Source organism: Pseudophryne corroboree, chromosome 4 (genome assembly GCF_028390025.1).
Source record: "Pseudophryne corroboree isolate aPseCor3 chromosome 4, aPseCor3.hap2, whole genome shotgun sequence".
NCBI lineage: Eukaryota > Metazoa > Chordata > Amphibia > Anura > Myobatrachidae > Pseudophryne > Pseudophryne corroboree.
In genome coordinates, this window is record NC_086447.1 from 541893512 (window position 1) to 541918121 (window position 24610).

Consider the following 24610-nt stretch of genomic DNA (forward strand, 5'->3'; position numbering starts at 1 on the left):
CAGGTCCCTCCTTTACTCATCCCCAGTCCGGCAAACGTATTGCCATACGTTACGTACTGACATGTTCCAGTCAGTGCGTAATATATTACATACGGTGCCCCTGCGGCCTTTTTTACATAGGAAAGACCATCTGTACTTTCAAAGAAAGAATGGCCAATCACAGACTTTCAATCCGACAGGCACTGGAGGGTACCGACACTGAACAGCCGGTTGCTCGACATTTTAAATCACATAATCACAGTTTAGCGACTTTACATTACAAAATCATCGATCAGGTCCCCCCCAATATCAGGGGAGGGGACAGGGGACGTAAGTTGCTTCAACTGGAATCTACCTGGATCCATAACCTCAATACCATTGCCCCTATGGGGCTGAATGAACAGCTTAACTTGAATTGTTTCTTGTAAACTGTTACTGTATTTTGTGGTTTACATCAGTGATACACTCTTTCTTCATTACACCCTGGGATCTGTTTCAGTTTGCATGAGGGGTTAAATTGTTTGACACATGCTAACTCATTGTCCTTGACCTCGCTGACATTATTTTCCTTTCTGCTCAGTTAGCGCAGCATTCCTGTTATGCCAGCATTTTACTCTTTAGCTTTTTTGTCGCAGTGTCCGTTAGACACACAGCTCTTTATGCTTCTCTCAGCTGGCTACAGGAATGCTCGACACTTTGAGCTCCTGTTTACATCTGATCTTTCACCTGGGTGTAAGGCTTTCTCTATTAGTCACGTTTGTTTGGTTTCCATAGCTACTGCTGGGCCGGGTGCAGCGCTGTGAGGCGCACGTCGCAGGACTGTGACGTCACCGGACGGGCTCCCTGCACGAGACACACGCTGATGGAGGCACTGGGTGTTCTTCTATAAAGGTATGACTTGTTTTATGTTTCTTTTGGTCTGACGAAAGTTTAATTAATAAACTGAAACGTTACTGCAGCTTATGGTGTTCAGCACCTATCTTTTCCAGTGTTTTCTAAGACCTTGGAGTGCCGCCTTCCACCTGCTATTTCTATACGTTGCAAGACGTATTTTAGGAGGGCAACCAGGCAATTACCATATGTTTGTGAACGAGTGCCAGCTTTTTTTCATTTTTATATATATATATATATATATATATATATATATATATATATATATATATATTAGGCAATATATATATATATATATATATATATGGATTATAAATATCCCACTACAATCATATTTTCACATGGTTAACTTTCTTACTAGTTATACTCTATCACGGCTCAGGTATTCTTTTATGCACTCTTCAAAAGAAACTTGTAGAAGAGTTTTACTTTCATTCATTTAGTTGCCAGTTCTTTTGATTCATATTATGTCTTCACCTGTAATATTTTTGTGTTGCTTCACTATTCACTCTATTTAAACTGCATATGTTCTGTTCTTTCACAAACTCCCATCTATTTTATAGCAGCATTTTAATTCATTATAATCTCAAATTACACAATTCTAATTTTAGCTTCAAATCTAGCTTTACTAATAACACCCTTATATATCTTTATTCTTGTCTTTATATAAATCAGATTACTTATCATAGCCACCCATTCGTACCAGAGTGATAGTTTGACTTTGATTCAATTATACAAGCACATTAGTAACTCTTATTCAAGTTTATAACTGTTTCCATCTCGTCGCTTAATTGACAAAATGTTAATATATTTTCGATGCTAATTAATAGGCTAATTACTAAAACTGGAAATGCAAGAGGATATACTTTGCGTTCACTTAGTATGGTTATAAGCAGTGGGCAGCAGTTAGCAGATGAACTTACCCCTTTTAAACTTCACATAGAGTAATATATTTATGATAAATTCGAGGTATAATGGAGGACAAATGATTTTGTGAAAACAAAAAACTTTACTGTTCAAGAAAATCGTTCTAGTACTAAATTCACAATAAAAATGTATGTTAATTTTGAAGGACAGGAAAGGAAGGGGGAGAAGAAAAAACAAGTTTTATGGTAAGAACTTACCTTTGTTAAAACTCTTTCTGTGAGGTACACTGGGCTCCACAAGGAATGGACAATGGGGTGTAGAGTAGGATCTTGATCCGAGGCACCAACAGGCTCAAAGCTTTGACTGTTCCCAGAATGCATAGCGCCGCCTCCTATATCACCCCGCCTCCCTGCACAGGATCTCAGCTTTTAGTTAACCAGTCCAATGCAGTAGCAGGAAAGGAGACGACAACGGTTAGTAGCCACATACTCACGACAGGAGACGTGTCAGCGGCTAATGCCATACCAAGCCAAAGAAGGTAAGTGCGTAAGGGTGGGCGCCTTGTGGAGCCCAGTGTACCTCGCATAAAGAGTTTTAACAGTGGTAAGTTCTTACCATAAAACTCGTTTTCTGCTGCGGGGTACACTGGGCTCCACAAGGAATGGACAATGGGGATGTCCTAAAGCAGTTCCTTATGGGAGGGGATGCACTGTAACGGGCACAAGAACCCGGCGTCCAAAGGAAGCATCCTGGGAAGCGGCAGTATCAAAGGCATAGAACCTTATGAACATGTTCACAGAGGACCACGTAGCCACCTTGCACAATTGTTCAAGGGTCGCACCACGTCGGGCCGCCCAAGAAGGTCCAACAGACCGAGTAGAATGGGCCTTAATGTGATCAGGAGCAGCCTTCACATAAGCATGTGCAATCACCATTCTAATCCATCTGGCCAGAGTTTGCTTGTGAGCAGGCCAGCCCCGTTTGTGAAACCCAAACACAATAAAAAGAGAATCAGATTTCCTAATAGGAGCAGTTCTCTTCACATAGATACGGAGAGCCCGTACCACATCCAAAGACCGCTCTTTGGGAGACAGATCAGGAGAAACAAGTGCCGGTACTACAATCTCCTGATTAAGGTGGAACAAAGAAACCACCTTAGGTAGATAGCCGGGACGAGTCCTAAGAACCACCCGGTCACGATGAAATATCAGATATGGGGAACTACAGGACAAGGCACCCAAATCCGACACTCTTCTAGCTGAAGCAATAGCCAGCAGAAACACCACCTTAAGGGAAAGCCACTTAAGGTCAGCTGAACCAAGAGGTTCAAACAGAGACTCTTGTAACGCCTCCAAAACCACCGACAAGTCCCAAGGAGCCACAGGCGGGACATAGGGAGGTTGGATACGCAACACGCCCTGAGTAAAGGTATGCACATCAGGTAAGGTCGCAATTTTTCTCTGAAACCACACCGACAAGGCAGATATTTGAACCTTGAGGGAGGCCAGACGCAGGCCTAAGTCCAGGCCCTGCTGAAGAAAAGCCAACAACTTGGCTATACTAAACTTGGAAGTGTCATAATCTTTAGATGTGCACCAAACAAAGTAAGAATGCCAGACCCTATAGTAAATCCGAGCAGAAGCCGGTTTCCGGGCCCGCAACATAGTTTGAATGACCGCCTCAGAAAACCCTTTAGCCCTTAAGACGGTAGCTTCAAGAGCCACGCCGTCAAAGACAGCCGGGCTAGGTCCTGGTAGACACAGGGGCCCTGAACAAGGAGGTCTGGGCGTTGTGGAAGTAAAATTGGACGCTCTGACAATAGGCCTTGCAGGTCTGAGAACCAGTGCCATCTGGGCCACGCTGGAGCTATGAGAAGCATAATTCCCTTTTCTTGCTTGAACTTCCGAATTAACCTGGGCAGGAGTGACACCGGAGGGAACACGTACGGCAGTCGAAACCTCCATGGTACCGCCAGCGCATCCACGAATGCTGCTTGAGGATCCCTTGTCCTTGCTCCGAAGACCGGAACCTTGTGATTGTGTCGAGATGCCATCAGATCTACGTCTGGAAGGCCCCACCTTTCCACTAGGAGTTGAAACACTTCTGGATGGAGGCCCCACTCACCAGCATGCACGTCCTGATGACTGAGAAAGTCCGCTTCCCAATTCAGGACTCCTGGAATGAATATTGCCGATATGGCCGGTAGATGGCGTTCTGCCCACTGTAGAATCCATGAGACTTCGTTCATTGCTAGGCGGCTTCGAGTGCCGCCTTGATGATTTATGTAAGCCATTGTGGTGGCGTTGTCCGACTGTACTTGAACAGGACGGTTCTGAATTAAATGCTGGGCTAGGTTCAAGGCATTGAAGACCGCCCGCAACTCCAGAGTATTGATTGAGAGGAGGGACTCCTCCTTCGTCCACCGCCCCTGAAGGGAGTGTTGCTCCAGCACCGCGCCCCAACCTCTTAGACTGGCATCTGTCGTCAACAGGACCCAGTCGGATATCCAGAACGGCCGGCCCCTGCACAGTTGTTGGTCCTGGAGCCACCAGAGCAGCGACAGACGGACCTCCAGAGTCAATGAGATCATTTGAGACCTGATCCGGTGAGGCAGGCCATACCATTTGGCTAGAATCAGCCTCTGGAGAGGGCGAGAGTGAAATTGAGCGTACTCCACCATGTCGAATGCTGACACCATGAGGCCCAGCACCTGCATCGCCGAATGTATCGACACTTGCGGACGAGATAGGAAGCAACAAATCCTGTCCTGAAGTTTCAGGACTTTCTCCTGAGACAGGAACAACCGCTGGTTGTGAGTGTCCAATAGTGCTCCCAGATGCACCATGCTCTGAGCAGGGATCAGGGATGACTTCTTCCAGTTGATGAGCCACCCGTGGGCTTGCAGAAACCAGACCGTCACATCTAGATGATGCAGGAGAAGTTCTGGGGAATTTGCCAGGATTAACAAGTCATCCAAATACGGCAGTATCCTGACCCCTTGAAGGCGGAGTACCACCGTCATCACCGCCATGACTTTTGTAAAGACTCGCGGAGCCGTTGTTAAACCAAAAGGTAACGCCCGAAACTGGTAATGGCAGTTGCCAATCGTAAATCTCAGGTATTGTTGATGAGACACTGCTATAGGAATATGCAGGTAAGCATCCTGTATATCCAGGGAGACCATGAAGTCCCCAGGTTCCAAGGCCAGAACTATAGAGCGAAGGGTTTCCATCTGGAACTTGGAAACCTTCACAAACTTGTTCAATGCCTTTAGGTTGAGAATGGGCCGGGAGGACCCATTCGGTTTCGGGACTAGAAACAGCGGAGAATAGTACCCCCGGACACTCTGCGCAAGAGGCACCTGTACTACGACTTCTGTATCCAGGAGGGTCTGTACCACCGAATGTAGAGTGTTTGCCTTTGTCTTGTCCAACAGGACATCTGTCTGGCAAAATCGATGAGGGGGTCGGTTTTTGAAGGCTATGGCGTAACCTCGAGTGACGACTTCCCGTACCCAGGCATCTGAAGTGGTCTTCAACCATTCCTGGGTATACCCTAGAAGCCGGCCCCCCACCCTGGGATCCCCCAGAGGGAGGCCCGCCCCATCATGCGGCAGGCTTATCTGTCTTGGAAGCTAGCTGACGGGCCACCAGGGCTCTTTTGGGCTTAGGCTTACCAGGTTTGGAAGTGCGGGCCTGCTTGTTGTACGCCTGACCTTTTGCTTTACCTGAAGGACGAAAGGGGTGAAAGGAAGTACCTTTACCCTTCGACACAGAAGGAGCAGTACTTGGCAGACAGGCAGTTTTGGCAGTAACCAAGTCAGCCACAATCTTATTTAAATCCTCCCCAAACAGAATATCTCCCTTAAAAGGGAGTACCTCCAGGGTTTTTCTAGAGTCCAGATCCACAGACCAGGATCTCAGCCACAATATCCGGCGAGCCAGGACTGACGTAGTAAAGGCCTTGGCTGCCAGGATACCGGCATCAGAAGCCGCCTCTTTAATATAACGAGAAGCTGTGACAATATAAGACAAGCATTGTCTAGCATGGTCAGAGGAGATTTCAGCATCTAACTCCAAGGCCCATGCTTCAATGGCCTCTGCAGCCCAAGTAGTTACAATAGTGGGCCTTTGTGCAGCACCCGTGAGGATGTAAATCGCTTTCAGACAACCCGCCACACGTTTATCCGTAGGCTCTTTTAGAGACGTGACGGTGTGACCAGTAGAGCTGAGGAAACCACCATCCTAGCCACATGTGAGTCCACTGGAGGAGGCGTTTCCCAATTCTTAGACAGCTCCGGCGCGAGGGGATAGCGAGCCAGCATCTTCTTTTGAGGCACAAACTTCGTAGCCGGGTTTTCCCAGGTTTCCTGATGTATATCAATTAGGTGGTCAGAGTGAGGTAAAACTTGTTTAATCACCTTCTGACGCTTGAACCTATCTGGTTTCTTAGGAGGAACGGATGGCTCGGGATCATCCGTAATCTGTAAAATTAACTTAATAGCCTCCAAAAGATCAGGAACATCCACATGTGAACCACCCTCCCCATCAGCCGTATCTGAGTCAGAACCTGTGGGGTCCGTGTAAGTGCCGTCTTCATCCGACGAGGTGTCAGTGACAGCAGTGGATTGTGAGGAGACAAGCGCTCGCTTAGAGGACCACTTGGACGTAGGCAAGCGACGGTCAGACTTTTTAGTAGTCAGGGACTGGTTCAACTTCTTTATTTGAGCAGATAAATCATCCGCCCACGGCGGGTTAGCTGCAGGGACCACAAACGGTTGCACCGGCATTGGGGGTCCCATAGGGGGTGTTAGTTTATGAACTAGCATATGCAGAAGCGTGGAAAAAGTGGCCCACGGCGGGTCATTATTTACCCCCGTTGCTACCGTCCCACTGGGGGGCAAGGAGCCCCCAGAACCAGAGCCCAAAGCTGCTATATTCTCCTCATAGGTATCTGCGGCTTCAGCAACACCGGCAGTGTGTTCAGCCCCAGAACCGTTACCCTCAGAAGCAGACATGATATAACTTGCAGTATCAGGTAACACAGTACAATTTGTCAGCAGCACAATACCTCTAGCCCAAACCCCTGCGCAGTGTAGTCAGCACCAGCAGAGATAAAGGAGAGATATGGTGACTAAATCACAGAGAAAAATACGTAATACAGTATATCTTTGTGAAAATCCTATATTAGATAAAACCTGATGCACCAAGCCCCCTCAGGTTATTGAATATAGGGATAGCAGGTTGAGTGAAAGACACGAAATGGACACCACTCAGCTATCAAATGCACACACAAATAGTCACAGTCTGTACAATGCAGAGGTTATTACTATCAATAATACTGCACTGGACTAGCTTACACAGCTATATAACAATAGATATAACAGTACACAGTAAGAACTGGATGTATATCACAGGGTAATTGTACTAGGAAACCCTGACTAAGTGCACTCTCTCTTAACTAACACTGACTAAAAAAGGCAGGTAGAATACTTAAGTGTCTTGTAAAGTCACAGCACTGACAACCAGGCAGCTTTACATAGGAGGATTTGCCCAAGTATTCCCAGGAACAGTGAGCTGAGGGATAATGGCGCCGCAGACACTGCCAGGGAGTGAGGGAGAAACAGATATGCAGCTACAGGGCGGGAACATTTGCAGAAAATGGCGCCCTGGGGCTGGGGGAGGGGTTTCAGGTCCAAGCTCTATCCCCCTGCTGGCAAAACCACCGGGTACTGCGGGCTCTAATAAAACGGTTTATAGAGAAAACCTGACCTGTCCCATGCCCTGGTGATCTAGTGGGATCGCCTGTACTGCCACAGTGTCCACCGCCAGCGCGCGCGGCCCGCCTCCCACTGACCGTGCCGGATCGCGATAAAGACCGGGTCCCGCAAGCAGTACCCACTTACCACCTCCCGAAGCGCGGCCACGCGATACCGGAGAGTCCCCATTGTGTGTGCCTGACAAGAAGAAAACCGGAGCCTCCTGCAGTAGTTACCCGGCAACCATGGCTCGGCAGTGTACAGCGCCACTGGGGAGAGCCGGAGCTACAGCCGTGAATGTCCACTGACATGTAACACTGCTGCTGCTCTTGAAGTCTTCACTTTTTTCCTCAGAAAAAAAGCTCTTCTTAGGGCTCCCTGGAGCCTCTGTTACGTGCCTGCTACTGCAGCACCAACTACAAAACTGAGATCCTGTGCAGGGAGGCGGGGTGATATAGGAGGCGGCGCTATGCATTCTGGGAACAGTCAAAGCTTTGAGCCTGTTGGTGCCTCGGATCAAGATCCTACTCTACACCCCATTGTCCATTCCTTGTGGAGCCCGGTGTACCCCGCAGCAGAAATTAACAATAATAGAGAAAATGGGTAAATCACAATGTTAAAAATGAAATACTCTACAGAGGAGAAAAGGGAAGGTGAAACAGATGCGCACAGTGCCCCGGCCATGTGACCGGCAAAGCAGGAACCCGGAAGTGAAGGAGACCATCAGGAAGTGAGGCGAAGATGGAGGTAGACGGACAAGGGGCAGGGAGCAGGAAATGCAGGTAAGACTCCGTAGGAAGAAGTAGGACACAGCGGATAGTCCTGTCAGGACTAGAAGCAGTGTCCTTTCCCCTTCCAAGACTGTGACCGCTTCCCAGCATCTCTGGCGACCACGATGTGCTTGTAACAAAGCGCTATTGCGGACAGTGCCGGATCACTGGTGAGGCCAGTTGGTCCGGAGTCTGCACACTTGACCACCTGTTACTTCTCCCCCTGCCAGCAACAAATAGGGGTACCCCAGTTATAAGGACTTTGGAGACAGCATAATCCACACTAGCCTGCTCACCTTCCTACAACATAGACCATTCATAGTGAATTAGTAAGCTCTGTACTCTTTGACACTGATACAAGTCTAAACCCACAAAACTGAGACGTGGGACTCCACCCTCTAATTGGACATGATTCAGAATATTATATTTTTAACATTGTGATTTACCCATTTTCTCTATTATTGTGAATTTTTCTTCTCGCCTCTCCCTTCCCTGTACTTCAAAATTAACATACATTTTTTATTTTGTGTTTATCTACTAGAATGATTTTCTCGAACAGTAAAGTATTTTTGTTTTCACAAAATCATTTGTCCTCCATTATACATCGTTATATTGTACACTTCAGACGCAATTGCAGAATATATCATAAATATATTAATTACTAAAACTATCTTTATTTTCCAAACTGTCACTACTCTCACTAGGGGACTGCAATGGTTATCTGCACAGGATTTAGTAGATGGAGATGATGAGCAGTGTGGAACCTTCTCAGGACTGCAGTGGTTAAGTACTAGCTGGAGTTGATGAACAGGGTAAAAACTACACATCATTGCAGTGGTTAAATGCACTGGCTTTACTAACTGGAGTTGATAAGTAGTGTGGGAACCAGAGGCATAACTGTGGGAGGCAGCTGATGGGCTCCTGCTCTTTAGGGGGACACCTCTTCTCCCGTTTTGTGTCTTGCAACACATTTTAATTAAGTTAATCGACACCTGCCGCTATTTCTTCCGTGGCCAATTCCACTCCCTGACTAGTCCCTGCACCTTACAATCACACCCTCTTAATTATAGATATGTGTCATACCCAGGATTAGCAGTGCCAGATTAAGGTCCTAATGGGCCTGGAGCTGTAATTTCTGAAGGGCCTATTGTGTGCCACTGCAGGGGGTGTGACCAGCATGGTGGGTGTGGCTACTTATATGGGGGTGTGATCAGTGCTGTACATATATTTTGTGTGTGTATGCGTGTATATATGCATGTGTTTGAAAAATATAAAACCCTCAGCACTTAAATGCCCAATTATTTCCAACAGCGCCAACACATGCGCTGTACCAGCTTTTAGTGATTCCCACCTTTTTCCATTAGATGGGCACTCACTGGACTTTATCAAATGTCTATTGACCAAAAAGTAGACATTTTGATTCCTCTGAACATTTGGGGCTGCATCAAAGCACAAGTACAGCAGATCAGGCAGAGATTCCAGCACTGTCTCACGTATACCATCAGAACTATGGTGGTCATTCCGAGTTGTTCGCTCTGTATTTTTCTTCGCATCGCAGCGATTTTCCGCTAACTGCGCATGCGCAATGTCCGCACTGCGACTGCGCCATGTAAATTTGCTATGCAGTTAGGTATTTTACTTACGGTTTTCTCTTCGTTCTGGTGATCGTAATGTGATTGACAGGAAATGGGTGTTACTGGGCGGAAACAGGCCGTTTTATGGGTGGGTGTGAAAAAACGCTGCCGTTTCTGGGAAAAACGCGGGAGTGGCTGGAGAAACGGGGGAGTGTCTGGGCGAACGCTGGGTGTGTTTGTGACGTCAAACCAGGAACTAAACTGACTGAACTGATCGCAGATGCCGAGTAAGTGTGGAGCTACTCAGAAACTGCTAAGAAGTGTCTATTCGCTATTTTGAGAATCGTTCGTTCGCAACTTTGATAAGCTAAGATTCACTCCCAGTAGGCGACGGCTTAGCGTGTGCAATGCTGCTAAAAGCAGCTTGCGAGCGAACAACTCGGAATGAGAGCCTATGTGTAAAAAGGCTGCAAACTACATGTGGTCCAACTTGGAACGCCTGGCCTCCCCTGAAGTGATATCAGTTCCTCTACCAGTGGTTCCCAAACTTTTTTAAATCAAGGCACCCTAGAGTATCAGAATATTTTTTTCATGGCAACCCTAGGCCAACAGTTTCTCATTGAGAAATTTAGAAAGAAATATTATATTAAGTAAATTGTGTTTATACAGTATGTCATCCTTAAGTGCAATTATGAGGTGATGACAAGATTTGCTTCTGTTTCTCCAAATATTTTATTATTGACATCCACCAGCACTGGTTTTGCTTATTATATTGACCATAAATAATTTGAATTGGTCCTGGACCACCAACCCAAGGTACCCCTGCAAGAGTCACGAGGCACCCCAGGGTGCCCAAGCACACAAGGACAGATGTACTAAGCAGTGAAAATAGTGGAGAAGTGAGCCACTGGAGAAGTTGCCCATGGTAACCAATCAGCATTGAATTGACATTTATAATTTGCATACTATAAATATATACAGAGCAACTGATTGGTTGCCATGGACATCTTCTCCACTCTTCTTTTCACTGCTTAGTACATCTTCCCCATAGCTTGAGAACCACTGTCCTGTACTGTAGCAACAATATTAACATAAGGTCCCAAAGGTCCAAGCACAACAGAAGCATACCACTACCATTACACCGTCGAACACTTAAGTCATGTAATTGTTCAGGCAAAGTTGTACCGCTCTGCCTGTAACCTCAGGGTACCACATGTGGTACTGATGCACCAGAACTGTGCATGTCACGCTGGAACAGAAAACTGGATGTCCACAGCTAGCTACTCCCATGGAACGCAAACTTCTAATGCAGCTACCAGTTACCAAGCAACATCAGTGTACTGCACATATCATAGCACTGATCCGAAGATTTGAAAGACTATCTAAATTACAGGAATAATAATTTTAAACATCCCTTTATCTCATGGCTCCAACGAGAGAACATACCTAGGCATACAATACTAACAAACGCAATTTAATATGAGCGAATTATAAATACAAACATTTATATATATATATATATATATATATATATACACACATATACACACATATATATATATATATATATATTAACCTACCAGTATATTTTTGGATTGTGGGAGGAAACTCACGCAAGCACAGGGAGAATATACAAACTCCACACAGTTAGGGACATGGTGGAAATTGAACCCATGACCTCAGTGCTGTGAGGCAGTAATGCTAACAATTACACCATCCGTGCTGCCGAATATATATAACAAATCCCCTGGGTAAAAATGTCAGAAGTTTTGCCTATTCTTTCTCCGGTGGAGCCGTAGAGGCTCCACCGGAGAAAGAATAGGCGGCACCTCTGACGTTTTTTTAAGTGATATATTATTCGATCGACTGTATTTCTGGATTTCAATTGAATAACATATATCACTTAAAAACACGTCAGAAGTGCCGCTTATTCTTTCTCTGGTGGATCCGTAACATTACACAGGGAAAAACAAAAACACAGGGGAAAAAAACTGATTTATGCCCTTTACATTATTTGTAATTTTTGCTCCATTAGTAATGCCCCTTACACATTATTCCACACACTGTAATACCCATTACACATTTTTCCACACACCATAATGCCCCTTATACATTATGCCACACCGTAATGCCCATTACACATTATGCCACACACCATAATGCCCATTACATATTATTCCACACACCGTAACGCCTATTACACATTACGGTGTGTGGAATAATGCCCATTACACATTATGCCACACACCGTAATGATCATTCCACATTATGCGACACACTATAATGTCCCTTACACATTATTCCACACCCCGTAATGCCCATTCCACATTATGCCACACATCGTAATGCCCATTACATATTACTCCACACCGTAACACCTATTACACGTTATGCTACACATCATAATGCGCATTCCACATTATGCCACACATCATAATGCCTATTACACGTTACGCCATAGACTGTATTGCCCATTACACGTTATGCCACATACAGTTATGCCCCTGACACCATTTTATGCTCCACAGTAAACATTAAGGGACTAATAAAGAAGTGGAGGAATATGACCTTAGTAGGTACAGAGGAAAGTGATGAACATACAAAAAAAGCATATTTTTAGTCAGATGTATCTGAAGGTGGATGTAGCCCCAAAATACTTACAGCAGGCCACTCTGCTGATGCCATTAAAATGAGGCCATTTTCAAAAGGCAGGTAGTGGACTGTGTGCTCCAGAGGCTGCATGTTCGGGAACCAGGCTCACCCCACATGTGAGCCCAGTGGGCTCTAGTGGCAGCAGGTGCGGGAACCAGGCACACCCCACGTGGGTGACCGGCAGGCGCCAGTGGTGGCGGCTATGTTAACCGGGTGCACTCCACATGGGTGCCCCATGGGCTCCAGTGGTGGCAGGTTCGGGAAACGAGTGCACCACACATGGGCATCCGGCGGGCTCCAGCGGCGGCTATGGGAACTGTGGGGGTCATTCCGAGTTGATCGCTTGCTATTTTTTGCAGCGCTGTGAACAGATAGTCGCCGCCTATAGGGGAGTGTATGTTTGCTTTGCAAGTGTGCGATCACATGTGCAGCCGAGCACTACAAAGTTTTGTGCAGTTTCTGAGTAGCTCAGAACTTACTCAGCCGCTGTGATCACTTCAGCCTGTTTTTGCCCGGAATTGACGTCAGGACACCCGTCCTGCAAACGCTTGGACACGCCTGCGTTTTTCAAACCACTCCCAGAAAACGGTCAGTTGACACCCACAAACACCCTCTTCCTGTCAATCTCCTTGCGATCGGCTGTGCGAATGGTTTCTTCGTAAAACCCATCGCTCAGCAACGATCCGCTTTGTACACGTACAACGCGCCTGCGCATTGCAGTGCATACGCAGTCCTGACCTGATCGCAGAGCAGCGAAAAATCCTAGCGTGCGATCAGGTCGGAATGACCCCCTGTGTGCAGTGTACCCCACGTGGGTGCCCTGCAGGTTCCAGCGGCGGTGGGTGCGGGAACTGGGTGCACCCAACGTGGACACATAAGCAGAGTAGCTTCCTGGCTGTAACCTGTGCAGCAGGCTGGCCACTCCCACCGCCTCCTGCTCCATAGCGCTGCCTGCACAGTGTCTGGCTCTGCACACTACTATTTATTAAAAAACAACTCCCAAGTCAGTGACGAAGTGCCGGTATGCCATACCGCTGCATACCGGCCCACTTCGACATATTATATTATATATACGCACACACACGATACATAGATGTGTGTGTGTGTGTGTGTGTGTGTGTGTGTATGTATGTATGTATATATATATATATATACATACACACAAACACAGTACATATATATATATATATATATATACACACACACACAGTTTATATACACGCACACACTACACACACATAGATATATACAGTTTACACATATACACGTTTTTATATCTATAGATCTATGTGTGTAGTATACATATGTATGCATGTATATGCAGTGTACACACACACACACACACACACACACACACACAGACACACATATATATATATATACAAACATATTTTTTACATACATGTGTACAGTATATATCTCTACAGTATGTGTATGTAGAGTATACACATATATATATATATATATATATATATATCTATATATCCATATATATATATATATATATATATCCATATATTCAAGTCAATGTCTAAAGTATACTTATTTTACCAGCAGTGTAGCAGCACCTCACCTCATGATGCTCAGTCACTCTATCATGATCAGGCCGCCTTCACGGAACAGCCTGCCCTGTTCAGCTGCTGTTAACACTGTGCTGAGTGAGTGTGCAGTCCATGCTGTTGCTTCCTTCACAGAGTACGCGGCGATGCTCGGGGCGGCAACGTCACATGTGCTGACGTCACTGTATGCGGCGCACTGAGGCTAGGGCTAGTGAAGCAGCCTCCCGCTCCCATTGCGCCGCCGTAAGCATACAGTTTATGCCACAAGTGCCGCAGGAGGAGGTGAAGGGGGGTCGCGGCCGGGAGGGTGAGGCTTCGGACACCCTTTGGATGGCTGCTGTAGTAGGAAAACATGTTTTCCTGTTTACAGCAGCAGCAGAGCAGGTGCTTTGGGCCTATTTTGATGGGGGGCCTGGAGCTGCAGCTCCATCCGCCCCATTGTTAATCCGGCCCTGAGGATTAGAACCTACTACCTATTACCCTGGAAGCTGGCACCTTACTGATGGAGCTATTTGCTCCTGTATAGGAAGCATGAGCATTCTAACTATATGAAGTTACTTCTCTGTCAATTGCATGTAACTTCATATAGGGGCTGCTTCAGTATGTATTGCAAATTCTGTTAATTAGCAGAATTTGCAGTCCATGAGATCGCATGCTGGGGGCCGCCCGTCGCAGGGCAAGGCCGCCCCGCATACTGACCGCCGCTCTTCCCCTTCATCAAGCAGAGATTGCGATTGCATCGCAATTTCTGCTTGATAGCAGAAATTAAGGTTGCCTCCTGCCAGCACTGATCACGGCAGCTGCATGTGATGTCATGCAGCTGCTGTGATCATGCCATGCCCCCATTTCAATGACTCCACCCCCGTTTGGCCGCCTAAGTCCCCACAATGATCCATCGATCCATCTCCGCCTAGAAAACGGAATGTTGCAACCACCACATCTCTCTGATTGACAGGCAGAGGCGATCACATTACCTATGCCCCCTCACAGAAACTGAGGGCGCATGCGCAGGATGGGTGCTACGCATGCGCCCACATCTTTATTTGTCATTTTTGTGCTTGATCGCATTTTCGCGATCTAGCCTGAATTAGGCCCATACTTAGAATTCTCATGCTTCCCAAAAATAGCTCCATCAGTAAGGTGCTTCCAGTGTAATAATAGGTAGTGGTTTCTAACCCTGGGTATGACACTTGAAAAATAATAGTCAAAGAAATAATCAGCATTGTGAGTGACTGAGCAGATCTATGTAGTGTGTGGCTGCACACTACATAGATCTGCCGTTGCAATGGTTTTGAATTGACAATTCTATGTAGCTTCATATAATTAGCATCTGCAGCCTTGCCAGTGTCGGACTGGGGCATATAGGGCCCACCGGGGAATGCACTGGTGGGGCCCATAGTTGGGGGTGTGGCCAGTCTCCAGAGGGGGCGTGGCCAGTTGCCACAGAGGCTTCGGTGATCATTAGAGAGTGCATGGTCTGGGCCACTTGATAAATATATATATTTAGTAAATACTGGCAGTGCATCAGGATAATAAAACAGATTAATAACAGCAAAGCACTGTAGAGAATACACCAGCATAAGGTAACATATGTATAATGTATAATTCAAGGGCAGAGTCTGGAACCTGATCCGTATAGGAGAAGGTGGGATCCCCGGCAGTGGGCCCTGCCGGGGGTTTCCCCTGTACTCCTGTTGGCCAGTCAAACCCTGAGCCTTGCTATGCAGGAGCAAATAGCTTGATCGGTAAGGTATCTGCTTTCAGTGAAACAGTTCATGGGTTTTAATTCTGTGTATGACTGCTAAGCAATGTGAGATTCATAATAAATGACAATGAAGTATAAATATAAATATATATATTGTGACAAGAACACTGGAATAGTGTTTGAGGGCAGGTATGTTTGTCCCAGGTTCTTCTCTTACATGTTTTAGAAAAAGGAAAACTTCCAGGAAAATGTTTTGTTTTGTTAGAACCTTTTCAGTTTGCTGGAAAAGCTGGATAAGGGCCCTGAGAGAGAGAGAGGGCAAGTTCCAGACATTGGGCCCAGTTCGGATCTTTGGCCTCACAGAGGGCTAATCAGGGCTTTCAGCTGTGCAAGAGCCTTATAGGGCTGCTAGCCTGATTAGTGTGTGCAGACTGCCTGGGGAGACTGCAGAATCTCTGTGAGAGAAACACCCTTCCTTATACAAGTGAGCCATACAGTGTTTACTGGAGAACTCTGTGTTTTTGCTTAGAGACAGTTAGGAACGTCTTGTGTTTAGTTAGTGCCGGACAGGCAAGGTATTTTCCTTTGATGTTTGTTTTATTTTCTGCTTAATAAAACCTGTTGCGGCCAGTTGCACCACAAACTGGACTTGTATGATTTCTCAGCTGCTGCTTCCTGCCATCTACGCCCTCTTCCCCTACAGTGTTATAACTTATATATAATATATAGATAGATATGGTGTAGATTTTTCCGGCACTCCAAATAATCAATGCAACATGCTGCGGTGCCCTCCTAGTCAGCTTAGCATAAGGTGACAATGTAGGTAGAAGGTAATCGGCGGCACTCGTGCAGACTGATTCAATAATGCAAAAAAGTCTCCCTTTATTGCATACATGTTTCGGGGAAACTGCCTGTCCTCAGGGCCAGACAACAGTGCAAACCAACAAACATAACATTTATATAGTACACATACAAAGACATAAGTGCAAGGATTGTGTGCACCTGTCCACACGGCACGACCGCCCGCAAGCATGCACAGCTCACATCTGCATCGCAGGGCTATGATGTCACGACGCGCCGTGCGGCAGGGAGGTTCCCATCGTAACCGTCATGATACATTCCCAGGCACAACCAATAAAACGGAGCCTGTATAAAACAAAGATACATATAACAACACTTTTAAAAATACATAAAAACCACCAGAAAAGAGCGCTTCAGGATATTAGATCACTCCAATAACCATATACCTATCAACATTAGTCGGTACGACTGCCAATGCTAATTAGCCATTATACTTATCATTAGTGGAAAAATACAAAATACTAAATATTACCTGCCCCACCAACAAGAATATTCCCTGTCCTAAAGCAGTAGTATAACCTAAGGCAATGGAAAAGTTAGACAAACACTAGGGTCGAAAAACAGGTTAAAGAAAACACTGCAAGCCCAGGTTTTCATTAAGGCCACCGGGGGACAGTGTACCCAACCTGGAGATCCACCGCAACTCTTTTTGTAAAAGTAACCTATCCCTATTGCCACCCCTCAATGTGGGAGAAGTGTGATCAATAAGGATGGCTCTAATGCTTGCCATCCCATGTTTCTCCACCAAACAGTGGCAGGCAAACGGTTGGTCGCTAGACCCTTTCTCGAACGCTTTTTTAATAGCACTCCTATGTAGCGCCATCCTTTCCCTGAATTGTCGTATGGTCTTGCCCACATAGGTAAGACCACACGGACAGATAAGAAGATATATGACATGTGTTGTAGTACACATGAGTCGATGTTTAATGGGTAACTTTCCCAATATAATACAACTTGCCCAATATAATACAATCCACAAGGGCAAACTACAAATGGGTTGCTGCAAGTCAGAACATATCTTATATCAAATACTTTGTTGTTATGAGGATGTCTGAAATATTTACACGCAATTAGATGGCTACAAGTGGCACAATTGACACACCTATAACAACCTGAAGGTTTAGTATATTAGGTGTTCTAGGCATATATCTTCCTGTTATATCTGCATGCAGTAGGCTTGTCACATAAATTACTTCCTTTTTGAAATGCTGCCATGGATCTTAAATCCTTAAAAACTGGTAAATCAGGATCAGACCTCACAATAGGCCATAGAGCTTGTGTAGCTTTTCTCAAAATTGGACTAGCTACTGTATAGTCAGTCACCATGGGTAAAATACCCTTCTTGTCTTTTCTGTTGGAAAGAAGATCAGAACATGACATACCTAGAACCTTTAATTTCTGCTCTTTCAAGGTTTTAATGTCATAGCCTCTAAGTACAAATTTATGAATAAGTTTATCAATATGGCTTGCAGTTTTGTGTGGATCACTGGTAATCCTAGCAATCGTCATCATCTGTGATTACGGCAGGCGCCATTTTAACGGCTCAGGATGATGACTAGAGGCCATTAAAAATGTATTTCTATCTGTGGACTTATAATGTACCTCAGTTTCAAACTTATTGTTTCAAATATGGATCTTAACATCTAAAAAGACGGACTCCATGAAACTGTGTACATAAGTCAGTTTAATCGGATAATTTTAACTATCTCCGATAACAAAATATCATGTTTTTCCACACCCCCTGTCGAAAGCATGAAGATGTCATCGATGTATCTTGTGTACCACAAGATACATTCATTGACATGCACATTGTTCAGGAATATCTCCTCCTCAAAATTAAACATAAATACATTAGCATACGTGGAGGCCATGGGTAACCCCATGGCACATCACTGCAGCTGAAGATTATAATTACCATCGTACCAGAAATAATTCCGACAGAGTGTCAATTCCAGCAAACATAAAAAAAGGTAATGATTAAATTCCTTGTCATCCAAAAAAGCACCAAGGAACTGACCCATAGCTGATATACCACCCTCATGTGGTATTGAGGTATATAAGCTTGCAACATTCAAACAACATTAAAGTACCAGATGGTATATTATCAAATATAGACAGCCCAATCAAAAAATATATCATGTCTTTAAGAAACGATTGCTTTCTTGACAATAAGGGCTGTAAAATACAATCCAGTAGTTGAGCGGTGGGCTGATACTAGGAGTCACGTGAAGACAGAATAGGGCGACCCGGAGGCTTCGCCCTATTTTATTGCACCTTAGGCAGCGTGTATAGGGCAGGGATCTTGGGATATTGCACATACAAACTCTTAGAAATCTTGTTAGAGATCAATTGATCATCACATGCTTGTATGAGAATGTTTTTTAATTCTATTTGATATTGTTCTGTAGGATCTCTAGATAACTTGGAATATACATCTGTTTCAGCTAATTGAGACAATATCTCAGCTCGGTAGTCCCTAATGTCCTGAATGATTATGGCGCCGCCTTTATCGGCGGGCCTGATGATAATGTCCTCAGTAACATTTGAGGTCTTGCAATGCCTTGGTTTCTTCTTTGTATAAATTGCATTGTACCGCACCAGGAGCTGATGTAGATTTAGAAACTGCTCCGTCTAGTAGTCTACCAAAGGTCTTTAACGAAGAGTTGTTGGACATGGGTTAAATTTAGAGCTAGATGTTAATCTTAGAAATGGATCCAGAATAGTAGTGTCAGAGGATTCCGGATGATGTTGATAATATCCCTTAAGTCTCAGTTTCAGTTTCCTAGAGAATTTGTGCGCATCCCTTTTCCAATTAAATGAATCAAATCTGTTTGTGAACTTGGACACCTGAACAGCTGTCTATGTATGTGAGTGCCAGCTGAATTGGAATATTATATATATATATATATATATATATATATATCCATACAGTATTCACCGGCACTCACATACTTGAAAACAGCTTGCTCCGGTGCATGTCAGAATGAAACAATAACAATCCAGCAGTAACAGCACTCGGAGACCATGCAGAAAGAGAAAAAAGGTGTATTTCACAACATTGACGTTTTGGAGCAGCGAGCCCCGTCCTCAGAATGTGGTGTACCACTCTACCCTTATCCCCCCATTCTATACTCTTTTTAGCAGTACTGTACCAGCATTGCACTCTTAAGGGTTGGCAGACACCTTTAACTAGGTTACGTGTGTTTTTTAATAATTTTTATTCACTTTCTTTACTGAGAACCCAGCCCACAAGTGGCGCTGTATCATTTTTGGTCACACAATTGCTTTTTGGTATATCGATATAGCAGCCTGGTGAGTCAAGTATCCAGTAATAAACTAGAATGTTTGGAAATATTGACCGTACCGTTAAAAGAAATGATTTATGCCAAAAAATATTTAATGAAAACAAACAGGTGGACGCTCCAACACCTACACAAGATCTTGATGATCTGTTCTGGGGTATGGAGAAACTTCTTATTAAAGAAGTAAAAACTTGGTGGGATGTCAAAGGCCATGAACACTACATCACAGTAAATAGAGTACCCAGAGGTTTGAGACTCCTCAAACAACCCACGTTTGGCACTATGGATACAAAATTCATAGAAGAATGGGACTCCATTTTGCATAGATGCTTAATAGACCTTATGAAACTTCTCATCCAGAAAAATAAGGATGTTTTGGTGGAATTGGAGGTCGAAATAAAGGCGAAAGAATCTGAAATGATCGGATTCAAGGATAAGGAGGACTACATCATTAATGAAAAAGTACTCAACAAGAAACTAGAGCATGTTGAAGGGGAAGTCATCAAAGGGAAAGAGAAAAAATTTCTTCGGGACAAAAATGACTACAGTCAAGGACACATGGAGCAGATTCAAGGCTCCCGGCCATCAGTCGAATGGAGTGGGGAGATATCAATGGAAGACGATACCTAACAAAGGGAGAAAAACCAGGACCAACAGTGAAGATTCGCCATCGAACCCACACATAAGAACAGCAAACAGATTTTCAGCTTTACAAAGAAGAGACTCTACAGGGGATCAGGATTTTTTATCGGCAAGAACAGGTGCACGAACAAAAGACATGGTAAGACACATGGTGAGAGAGGACAGCAGACAGGCATCGCCCCTGAAAAAAAGATTTTTAGAGGAAGAGGAAAACGGGGCGGTAGGAGGGAGAGACCAAAAAAGAAGGAATCTACAGTAACTGAACCGCAGGACAAAGGCATTTTCAACTTATCTAAGCACATATTAACAGAACCAGAGACAACACTCCTCAGCAAGGGCCTGTCATTTGCACCAACGAGTGGTTTAAACAAGTTTGAGACTTTTATTGACCTAAATAAATTTGTGAGAAAATTAACTTTAAAGAGACATTTCTTGCGTAAAGAAGATGCCATCATAAGTAATTATGAGGAATGTTCCAAATCTGGCCTTAAACCAACATCAAAGTATTACCCTCTGGAGTCCAAGGGAAGCAACGTCAGTATTTTTTATGATATGGTAAAAAAGGACTTATGTGACACTGAACAGAAACTGGCTGAGGGAAGGAATATGAGGAACTGTGAATGCAAAGCCCTAAAAAAATTGCAGAAAAACAACAACATAATTATCAAGCAGGCTGACAAAGGGGGGGGGGTTGGTTATAATGGACCATGACCTCTGTACTAAGGAGGCACTAAGACTATTGGGAGATGCTAATTCCTACACACCACTTCAGGGTGATCCGAAGGAACCTTTTGTGGAAGAATTAAGGACCATACTTTTACACGGCCTACGAAACAATGTGATAACAAAGGAAGAATACCAATATCTTATGCAATCCAATCCCATTACCCCCATTTTTTACTTTCTACCCAAAATCCACAAATCCCTGACCAATCCACCCGGTAGACCGATAGTGGCGTGCATAGGTTCACTAACCTCCAATCTATCAGAATACATGGATGTTTTTTTGAAAAACTATGTGACGGCACTGCCATCATATTTAAAGGATACAACATCGGTACTCAATATACTTAGAACAGTGGAGTGGAAGGACACGTACTTATGGGCGACAGTGGATGTCCAATCCCTGTACACATGCATAGAACACTCTAAAGGCATAGCTGCATGCCGGGAATATTTGAACAACGATCCAGCCCTGACTTCTATCCACCGATATTTTATCTGTGATCTTATGCTTTTCATCCTCAGCCATAATTATTTTAAGTTTCTTAACCAGTTTCTTAACCATGCTGCGGCACAGCAATGGGGACGATCTTTGCCCCAAGCTTTGCTAATTTATTTATGGGATGTTGGGAAAGAACGCATGTTTACAGTTCCAGCGCTTTTAAGGAGAATGTGGTACTCTACAAACGTTACATCAATGACATTTTGATCATTTGGAACGGCACGGTTGAATCTTTTAATGAGTTTTTAAGCATGCTGGGAAGTAATGATATGAACTTGAACTTCACCTCAAACACCAACGACAGATCTGTGGAATACTTGGACTTGATTCTAACTGGTGAAAATGGAAGCATCACCACTAAGAATTTTATCAAAGAGGTGGACATGAACAGCTATCTGCACTACCGGAGCAATCACCTTCAAAAGTGGAAGGATAACATCCCGGCATCACAGTTTTCAAGGATAAAGAGAAACTGTACAAATCTTACGGACTGTGAGGACCAATTGGAGATCTACAGTAAAAGATTCGTGGACAAAGAATACCCGGGGCCCATTCTGAAGAAAGCACTAGAAAAGACAAGGAGTGTGGACAGGGAAGACCTCCTGAGGTACAAACCAAGAAATGCTAAGAAGGATACGGTTGCTTTTGTTACCACCTACAGCCAACACGAAAAGACCATTAGGAATTCGCTCAAGAACCACTGGAACATTCTTCTCATGGATCCAGTACTTAAGGACATCCTACCGCCCGAACCAGTACTCATCTTCAAGAAATCTAGAAACCTGAAGGACCATCTTGCACCAAGTTTGTTAAAGGAGAAGTCCACCAGGAGCACCCCGATGCCGAAATGTGTGGATTCTTTTAAGTGTGGGAAATGCAACACATGCAAATATTTACATCATAATAGAAAAACTTTCAGCGATATGGAGGACAAGAAACAGTACACCATAAAAGAATTCATGAACTGCAATACTATGTCTGTGATATACCTACTGGAATGCACCTGCAAAAAGAAGTACGTGGGCAAGACCAAGAGACCGCTCAAAATGAGGATCCAGGAACACGTAAGGAATATCAAGAATAAGGTGGAGAGTCATACCGTATCCAGACATTTCACACTACTACACAACTCTAATCCTGAGGACCTTACGTTCAAGGCCATTGAACATGTGTGTCTGGGAGAGAGAGGAGGTGACCTTGTGAACAAACTCTCGAGAAGGGAGATGTACTGGATATTCCAGCTGCAGACCATGCAACCCACGGGTCTGAACGAAGGATATGAGATTGCACCCTTTCTATGAGGTGCTGTATCCTCCGACATTCCTTCCCTGTCCTTGGCCACAATCCATTCGTGCACACTTTTTTCACTTCTTTCACTTTTAAGTAACTGTTTCAACTCTTTTAATTCTTTCAATTCCTTCTTGTTGTCCGTCTCACACTATAATAAAGTAATAAATCACCAGGACTCGAGTGTTACTGTGCGATCGGATTCCTGGTGTTAAGACGTCTACCTTGGTGTACAGTCAAACCACACTGGCACGCCCAATCTCGCCCGATCTTGGAAGATAAGCAGTGTCTGGGCCTGACCAGTACCAGGGAGGAGGACTGCCTGGGAAGATTAGGTACTATAAGGACTGGCAAATGACGTCAAGCCAACTAGTGACCGATCTGATATCACTTGGTACTACTAGGTTCACACCATCCATGGTTCACCTTATAATCACTGAGGAATAATTCTCTGTGTATAACATGCCATCACTACTCCCATTATCACTTGTGTATGTATCATCTATCTATATATGTATTTAGCATTAATATTCGCCTTCCATATCACTATTATTGTGGTTGTAATACTACAACCTTTTTTCAAATCTCACTAACATTGTCACCTGTAATCACCGCTATATTGAGTTGTAACAGAGATGTCACTTTTAGGTACACAAAAAGCGCTCATCGCATATAATTAATGTAATTATCTTAATTATCAGTATGTGGGCCAATAAGTTTTATTATCCCCTTATCCAGTAGTCTCTATTATCTGTGTGAAAAACCAGTACATAGATGTTACCATATATCTTTCTTGTTTTTATCTATATGGAGCCGTTGCCATGGATACCGTCAAACTACGAATCCTGAGTCTCCAAAAACTCCTTAAAGATGGCCACCGCATTTCCATTATACTCCATGGTGTTTCCCCCTAGCAATATGGCTGCCGCAGCATTTAATGGGAAGGACAATTACCACACTGAGACCTGCACACAGACTGCTGATACCTAGGAGAGGCCGCAGGCACATGCGCAGTGAACGAAGAACGCCGCCGGCGCATGTGCACTAGCGAACCAGAAGTGGGGCGGAAGTACCCGGAGACACGTGACCCGCTACTTCCGTCACCGGAAGTGTGGCGGAAGTGCCGCACTTTAATACATTTTCACAGTTTTGAACATTTTAAACAGTGTTTTCGCTTTATTAAACACTCGTTTTTAGTGTGAACATCTTCACAGTGATCCTGATTGCCCTAAACCATGTTTTAATTTAGTGTCCTTTATTGCTCTTAGGCTAAATGTTTTCATTGAGTCACATGACCAATTATGACATCACAACCCCTGAGCTAGTATACCAGGGGTATAAATAGGCATGGTATCTCATTCTGTCCCTACCCTTTGAAGAAGTCTGATGTGACGAAACGCGTTGGGTTCCCTGCACTGACCTCCCTGCCTATTTTAAGCTAAGTCAGAGCTCCTTACCTTTTACAAAGAATGTTTTAAAAAAACTTTTTATGTTTTATTCCACTTTTATGTGTTATTAAAAACTTGTTTGTATTATTA

At 44.4% G+C, this 24610-nt stretch overlaps 1 long non-coding RNA gene across 1 annotated transcript; it reads left to right on the top strand.

Moving 5' to 3' along the window:
• Window positions 1-548: 548 nt before the first annotated feature.
• LOC134909925 (uncharacterized) lies at window positions 549-24610 on the top strand. Its single transcript, XR_010176064.1, has 2 exons — window positions 549-870; window positions 23886-24610. It is a non-coding gene; the product is annotated as an uncharacterized LOC134909925 (long non-coding RNA).